The following is an 8,776-nucleotide window of genomic DNA, read 5'->3' as shown; positions in this document are numbered from 1 at the left end:
CTTAAATGAGGATTTCCTTGCAATAAGTAGAAAATTTCCCTTCTCCCTCTTGTTACTTTAAAACCTTACAGCTTGTATAATGTAGCCATTTAGAGTCCATTTTTAATTTGGAGTAGTGTAACTCCTTCATGCAGTGAACTGATAAGGGGGGTAAAGTAGGAAAAGTTATTTGTCAAAAACAGAGACAAAGTAAAGCTGATGAGTGTGCTTAAGTGTTGTTCTTGTCTAGGTTAGCCATCATTTGTTACAATCCACACAGTCAAATATCTTTGCATAGTCAGTAAAAAACAAATAGACCTTCTTCTGCTATCCTCTACGTTCAGCCAAGATGCATATAGTATCAGCAACAATGATATCCCAGTTGACACAGCCTCTTCTCTATCTAGTTTGAATTTCTGGAAGGTCTCTATCAATGCACTATTCCAGCCATCTCCTGATAATATTTAGTAAAATTTATTCTATGTGACATTAGTGATATGTTTGATAATTCCCCAATTCCGTTAGATGATCTTTTTGTTGAATGAAAACAAATATGGATCTCTCCCAGCCAGTTGACTAGCTGTCTCCCAGATTTCTTGGCATATACTGGTGAGCCCACATCATTTTGGTGAAGCACTTCAATTGGCATTTCTTCAACTCCCGGGGCCTTAGTTTTTGCCTGTGCCTTCAGTGCAGGTACCAATAATTGAACCTTTCTCCTTAGCTGCTGTGAAGATTAAATGTGGTTATTCAGCTTTAAAGATCTTAGCGGGAGTGTTTGGCATGGGAGAGTCCCTGGGCAGTTGTGGATGTTAATAATTGTTGTTCGTTGTTGTTGTTAGGTACTTCAAGTTGACTACAACTCACAGTGACTCTGTGAACAACAGCTATGAACCTTACCCTATCATGCACCATCCTCACCATCTCTGAGATGCCCAAGCTCATTGTTACAGCCACTGTGTCAGTCCATCTTCTTGAGGTGTCCCTCTTTTCCTCTGACCCTCCACCTTTCCCAGCATTGTGTCTTTTTCCAAGGACTAGCCCCTCCTGACAACATGCCCCAAGTCTGTGAGATGAAGTCTCACCATCCTTGCCACTAAGAAGTACCCTGGCTGCACTTTCTCCAAGATAGATTTGTAGGATTTTTTGACAATGTGTAGAATATTCAATACCCTTCACAGGTACCACAGTTTCAAAGGCATCATTTCTTTGTCAGTCAATATTCAACGAACTCAATACAGTAGAGTCAGAACCAACTCATAGCTGAGTCCCCAGAAGATTTTCAGAGGCTGTAAATCACAGGAGAGGAGACTGCCCATTTTTTTCCTGAGGAACAGCTGGTAGATTTTAATTGTCTGTCTCTGGGCACCAGACCATGAGAGCTACCTAGGTCATCCTTACTCAGAGTTAACTTCTGCGACTGAAAGTTTGGAGGTTCAAGTTTTTGTGGAGGCCATTTGAGAAAAAGCCTGGTAATCTACTGCAGAAAACTCGGCCACTGAAAATTATGGAGCATTCCACCCTGACATGCACAGAATCACCATGAGTCTAACTCAGCACCAATTGAGTCCTGTTGTTGATCCCATTGTTTGGGCCACATGGCAAAGGTTCTATAAACAGAATTTATTTATTAGCATGCTCACAGATTCCAGGCACTATGCTAAGTCTTGGCTTTCATGATTTTGTCAAAACCAACAGCAAACACATGATGTAGGTATGTTTATTTTACTATTTGGCTGGAGAGGAGAGCTGAAAGTAAGTTTGGCCACACCCGTCATCCTCAAAGTCTGACCCCGGAGGACCAGCCCAGCCTGTGTCCACGCACTGCACCCCTGCTGTCCTCCAGCCACATGCGCCCCAGTGACATGGACCTTCCTGGGACCTCCCATTTCTCCATCTCTTTCAGGTCGCTGGTCTGCTTTTTATCCTGCAGCCTGGTTCCATTTATCTTAACACAAAAGCAGCTCTGTATGAAGGCAGTTCTTCAGTCAGGCACCCTGTAAGCAGACTAAGGTGTGCAGGGAGCCCCAGTCTAAGCAATGGCCGCTCCCCAGGCCTGCCCTGCCCTCTGCAGCCCCGCCTGCCTAGGCCTGCTTCTGCATCTTGGCTCCTGGACACAGGCGTGTCTGCGGCACCTTTCTTCTCCTAACCCAGCAACTAATTACAGTCCCGCAAACATGCAGTTGTCAGTTCAGAACTCACCAGTAAATGAAAAGCTTTTTGCTCTCCATCAACCTCCATGACCCTCCCTGCCACATGAGCAAGCTGTGTTCCCTCCCTGTCAGGTTCACTTACAGAGGCAGACACACGAAGGGAACCACTCACCATTGGGCCAACCATGCAATTAAAGATGTGTTTCAGAGAGACAGGGAAGAGGAAAGTGTGTGTGTGTGTGTGTGTGTGTGTGTGTGTGTGTGCCCCAAAGCTTCACAGTGCTGTGTCCAAGGGCATTCGAGCCAAGGCAGGGTATAAGCTTCCAAGGGCTCCTGTTGTTTCTGCTTCTAGAAGGTTCCAGGGACCACTTAACAGAACCCAAATCTGTTTTCCTTCTGAAGCAGGCAGTGGTATTTGCCTGGAGAAGAGGAAGCTAGAATATAATCATTTTTTTGGTAAATGGAGAAACTAAGGAAAAGTGTGGTGGACTGACTTCCTGGCCTCTCTCTCCATAGCCCATCACTCGAGCACACCATGGGCTGACAGCTTGCTCTCAGCAATGTGGCTGCTTTGCTGTGTGACCTCCAACAAGGCTCACTGGCTCTCTGGGATTCAATTTATGCTTGATTTTAGCTGTAAAAGGTTTGAGTGCTGACAGAGCACCCAGCACATGATCCTACTGACAGCCATCTGCAGAGGAGACCTCAGTATGAGCATTTTCATGCTGCCAATGAACGAACTGAAGCTTGTGAAGATTAAGTAACCAGATTTGGTGCAACCACTCTGGAAGGCAGTATGGCACTTCCTCAAAAAGTTGGAAATAGAAATACCATTTGACCCAGCAATTCCACTGCTGGGAATATACCCTAAAGAAATCAGAACTGCCACCCTAACAGATATATACACACCCATTTTTATTACTGTGTTGTTCACAATAGCAAAGAGATAAAAACCACCCAAGTGCCCATCAGCAAACGAATAAATAGAGAAGCTGTGGTATATTCACACAATGGAATACTATGCAGCACTGAAAAACAAGGAACACGTGAAATATACAAAATAGGTGATCCCTGGAGGACATTATTATACTGAGTGAAATATCTCAGTCACAAAAGGACAAATACTGCATAATGCCACTGTTATAAAACAGGACTGACATGGGATTTGTGGGGAACTAAGAAAAGAGGGGATAAATAATGTACACTGCAATAAAACAGATAAGGGAAAGAACTGCTTAAAAGGAATATATGATTAGGTATTATTTGCATGACAATAGCCCAGAGTAAGAGCTGCATAGTGAAGTGGATGGGGAAGGGGAGATTATACAACAATGAAAAAAATATTTTTCAAAGAGAAAAGCTAACTGGGGGTGGTGGGCAGGGAGGAAAATGTGCAACAATGAATGAATGGAAATTTTAAAAAATTTAATGTATCAATTCTTCTGTCTTCTTATTTCATTACCCAGTGCTCAACTTAATATTATTAGGCAACTGAAAGTACCATGGCTTGGTTCATATGTACCTTAATCCTCAAAGTGATGTCCTTGCTCGTTAGCAATCTGAAGAGATCTTTTGCAGTGGATTTGCCCAATTCAGTATGTCATTTTATTTTTTTACTGCCACTTCCATAGATATCAATTCTTGGTAAAAGTAGAATAAAATTACTGACAATTAAAAAAAAATAACCAAACCTTTACACTCACCTGTGATTGTTTCTGTAAGACAGACTCATTCAGGTGGATGACTGAGCTGACAGTGGGACTTTTCATGTGTTTTCTCAGTGGCCTTCTAGAAATATCAGGCCAATGGACTCGCTTACCCACACATTTCTTCAGTATTTGGACATGTCAGTTCCAGCATCCTTAGAGTGTGACCATCTATCTAAAGCCAATCTTTTCTCTAATTCTGTCAGAAGTCTCAGGGGCAGAGCCCAATTACCCAGTAAGCAAGGTGAACTTGGACTTACTTGAATTTATTTACTAATCCATAGTGAGCCATTTCACATGTTCTTCACTGTGAAACTGTTCCCAATAATAAACATAAGTAAGGCGCTGTGCAGCCAACGCAAAAGCACATGGTTCAAATCCGCCAGCTGCTCCTCAAGAGAAAGATGAGCAACCAGCTAACTCCCATGTGATTTACTGCCTCCAAAACCAGCAGGTCAGCTGTGAGTCAGTTCCCACTCAATGGCACCTAACAACAACAAACATAAGTAAACTCATACTTACCCTGCTTATTGAGTGATCCAGTACTGCTTAGCATCTGTTAAGTGGCTGGAGATCAACCAAATGTCCCAAGGTTCCCCAGGTGGCAGATAGCCCATCTCTCTTCACCATGCACATGTGGAAAGTACCAGGCCTGTGCACACAGGTCCAGTGGGCCAGAGGCTCAACAGCATACTGGGTGCTGTGGACTCTTCCCTTCCAGCACCTCCTGTCAGGAGAGCCCCCACTGACACAAACACCAAGAGTGCCTGAGACCTCAAGCAACAGTTTGAGTTTGGAGAAGAAAATGGATGTCACAAGAATGAGGGGGCAGGATTTTGATGAACCAAGGCCAGAGGAGATTTTCTAGGTAGGAATGGGGGGCTGAGTCCAGTCAGTTCTATTCCTGTTTTGTACAGTCGAGTTGGAACAGGCTCCTAGCTGACCCTCCAGTGGGTTTTCAGAGGTAGTAAATCACATGAGAGTTGATAGCCCATCTTTTTCCCACAGAACAGCTGGTGGATTAGAACCGTGTGTCTTTGTGTTGGCAGCTCAGCTCCTTACTGTTAGACCACCAGAGCTCCCTAACTAACTTGTCAAATTTTAAAGCAAAGAGCCTCACTCTCCTTCAAAAGCCACCGGCTGCCTGGCTCCCATCTCAGCACTTCCCAGAGAGCCTTTCAAGCAGTAGCAGCTCTGCAAAATATTTTCCAAATTCATTAGTCCTACAAAAAATTCAACTTTGGGGGGGAAAAATATCCAACTGTGCTTATAAAATTTTCCCCAGCCCTATCAACACTCTCTTAAAACTGCCCTTTCATCCCTCTCATCTTCCAGGGTCGCCCCAACCTCTTCTCACATCGTCTGGCAAAGAGAAGGTTCGGGCATCTGCTGCCTTCAGTAAAAACCTGGCCTCGCAATTGGACTTGGTGTGAAAGAGCAGACCTTGGGTTAGCAAATGCTCTTGCCCCACCCCCACGCCAGCCTCGGCCTGATTTTCATTATCTGGCTTCTGTTTCCTTTTAGGTTCCAAACATGGGACAGTTTTCACATCTACAGACCAGTGTGTCGGCTCTGAGACACTGCCCCACAGAGCAAGCACAGCCCAGAGCAGCCACCTTGATTTACAGTCAAGCGTAAGCTCTGCAAATTGTGTTTTATTTCTCCAGAAATGCCTGAAAAACTTGGCTCTGTCATTTTGCTGACACAAATCTTTATTATTTTTTTTTTCCATCCTCCCTCTGGCCACAGGCTCTCCCCAGCCCCTCCCTCCTGCCATCCCAGTGCATAAAAGGAAAGCTGCTGCTGTGGAGGCAGGGAGATTGGACAAACTGACTCATCTTGAACAGAATCATCCTGCAGAGTCTGCAGCTCCAGTCATGCACCCTGTCCCCTATCACATGCCAAGGACAGGAGAAGGCCTCACGGGCCTCCTGGCTGATCCTTGCTGGTTGTTGTTGTTGCTCTGTCTTATTGATTTGATTCCACCTCATAGCAACTCCCTGTGTTACAGAGCAGATTCTCCCTGTAGGGTTTTCTCGGTTGTATTCTTTATAGAGACAAATTACCAGATCTTTCTTCCAAAGAGTTGTTGTGTAGGTTTGAACTACTAACCTTTCAGTTAGTAGTCAAGCACTTAACTGCTGCACCACCAGGACATGCTAGTGCTCGCTCAGTGCCCAGAAAAATGCCTCATGCTGAGAAAATCCATCAGTTTCAACAGAACCTGAGCCCCTGCAGGCTTTCTGAAGAGACAAAGGTGTGCCGTGAAGTATACCACCTATCCACTCATTCCCTCACTCCTCTGCTAACTCATGCTCCTTAAATATCACCAGGGTCCAGGTCAGATGTGTTTGGGGGTCTAAGAAATACCCCCATTCCTCCACCCACACACTCCCTGGGGATGCTCCTACATCCACCCACAGAAATATCGGCAGCAAGGAAGCCTCACAGCAAAACCACACAGCCACAGAATCCTTCTTTTATGAATTGAACTGCGTGTTCCCCACCAAATAGACCGTGGCATCTCAACCCCTTTTCATGTGAATATAATCCCATCTGGGCACAGGATTTTCTATGTCATTTTTGTGAGACTGTAGCAGTTCAGAGAGTGTGTTAACAGTTCAGAGTGTGTGTTAAGCCTATCACTTTTGTTATTTTTTTTGAAGGTGTATCAACTGTTTATTAACAGACAAGGCCTATAGACTTATTTCTTCTTGGTCACACCCAGTCTGGCGCCAGTGGCCAGTAGTCTTGGTGTGCTGGCCTCAAACTCAAAGGCCCCAGAAGCTTCCTAAACTATGAGAAAATACATGTCTGTTTGTTAAAACCACCCACTTTTGTTACAGCAGCATTAACAAGCTAACCCTAAATCCTTAACGCAAGAAGTTCCAGCCCCTTGTTCTAAGGTGTCTGCTAAAAATGTTCACCTTCTAAGCAGATCATTTATGTATGTTGGAGGAGGAAGTTATTTTTGCTGATTTTGTTTGAGTCATTTAATGCAGTTTTTACATCTGGAATTGACCTTCATTAACTGCCTTGGGTTCTTGAAACTCCGGGCTTTAGGAGACTGGGATATTTCACACATCCTTAAAGGAATTCATTGCCTTGGCCCAGATGTTTGTTGGCTGACAGGTCCTTGTGTTATCTTTAGGGGCTGTGTGATCAATGAGAGCATTAGCGCTGTTGAGTATTGGAAAATCTGGTGGGATTTTAAAGTGCCTTCACCTCCCCTTCTCTGCCTGCATCCTCTTCAGGTCTACAGGGGAGATGAACAAGCTAATTAGCGAGTTCTGAGGGTTGGTTGGTGGTAGCAATAGGAATATCCTGGCTCTCTCCATGACTTTTTCCTTCCTGAAAGCCCTAACCGTTTTCACAGACTCTTGTTTGTCCTACAACCTATGTACAAAGATAGGAATTGACAGAAACTACACTTTTAAATTCTACAAGAAAATTAAGGCCTAGAGACGTTAAGTCATTTTTTTTCAAGATCACACAGCACGATTAAGAAAAAAAAATAAACATACATATAACAATCAAGCTATCCTTCTCCTAAGTATTTACCTATGAAAATGAAAGTATACATTCAAATAAAGACTTACACCCAAATATTAATAGCCGCTTTATGGGTAATAGCCATAAACTGGAAATAAAGCAACTATCCATCAACAGGTGACCAATCAAATGAGCACACTCACTCACTGACTGTCATGAGGTTGTCTGTGCCTCACAGCAACCCTCCAATGGGTTTCAGAGGCTGTAAATCGTAAGGAAGGAGACCGTCCCTCTCGCTCCTGGGGTGCTACTGGTGAATTCAAACCACTGAAGACACAAGGTCTTTGGGTTAGCAGCATAAAAATCGACAAACTATATGTGGACTACCACTCGATATTAAAGACTACACTCAGTAATAAAAAAAGAACAAACTACTGATGTGTGTGTGTGTTGTGTGTGCGCACGCACACGGGCGTGTGTGTCCACCTAACATACTTTGGGCATGTAGCCAGGAGGTACCAGTACTTGGAGAAGGACATCATGCTCAGAAGGGTGGAGGGACAGTGCAGGAGTGAAAGACCCCTGGAGAGATGGACTGATACAGTATCTGGGACAATGGGGGTAGGAGTGTTAGACTCAGTTCAGAGCTGCTATACGTAGGGTCGCTATGGACTGCAAGCAACTCAATGGCACACAACAGCAACAAACTGATTTATACAGCAAATGGATGAATCTCCAAAACATCATACCGATTGAAAGAAGTCAGACTAAAGCAAAAAAAGAAAGGAAAAAGTACATACTCTACATTGCATTTATTCAAGATACAGCAGATCTTGAAAATGCCAACTCATCATTGAGTTAAGACATGAAAATGTATACTTTAGATATACATGGTTTATTATGTATCAATTACACCACAACAAAACTGTAAAAAAGAAAACAATCTGATAGAGGGGCTGGAATAGCTGCTCTGAAAGGGATAGTAATAGAGGGTTTGGATGCAAAGGGAGAAAAGTATGGAACAAACTTTAAAATCCTAAGAAAGATCAGGCTCAACTAGTCTGATAAGAAACTGAGGAAACTCCAAGATTATGGCCCGTTGTTACCTTCTGGCTTGCAACTGATCTCACCCCTGTGGCTCAGCTGCCAGCAAACAACAGGTGTGTCTATACAGTGAACAATAATGTCAGATCTGTATGTACCCTTCAGAGCAGTCAACCATACAAGAGCAAATCAACAGCATTTGCCTGCAGATAATGCTCAGAAGACAGGAAAAGGCAAGAAGGAAGAAGGATGAAGAGAAACACAAAACACAATGAGGTAAGGGGAAGAGTGCTGTTACTTTATGGAGCTTGCCATCAATGTTGTGAAACAAATGTGGATAAAGTGTTGAATAGAAAACCAGTTTGCTTTGTAAAATTTGGCCCAAATAGCAACAAAAAAGGT

This window comes from Elephantulus edwardii, unplaced genomic scaffold, assembly GCF_000299155.1.
Source record: "Elephantulus edwardii isolate Elephantulus edwardi_28Jun2011 unplaced genomic scaffold, EleEdw1.0 scaffold00028, whole genome shotgun sequence".
Taxonomy (NCBI): domain Eukaryota; kingdom Metazoa; phylum Chordata; class Mammalia; order Macroscelidea; family Macroscelididae; genus Elephantulus; species Elephantulus edwardii.
The sequence above is the reverse complement of the archived record's forward strand: the minus strand, read 5'-3'. Positions refer to the sequence as shown.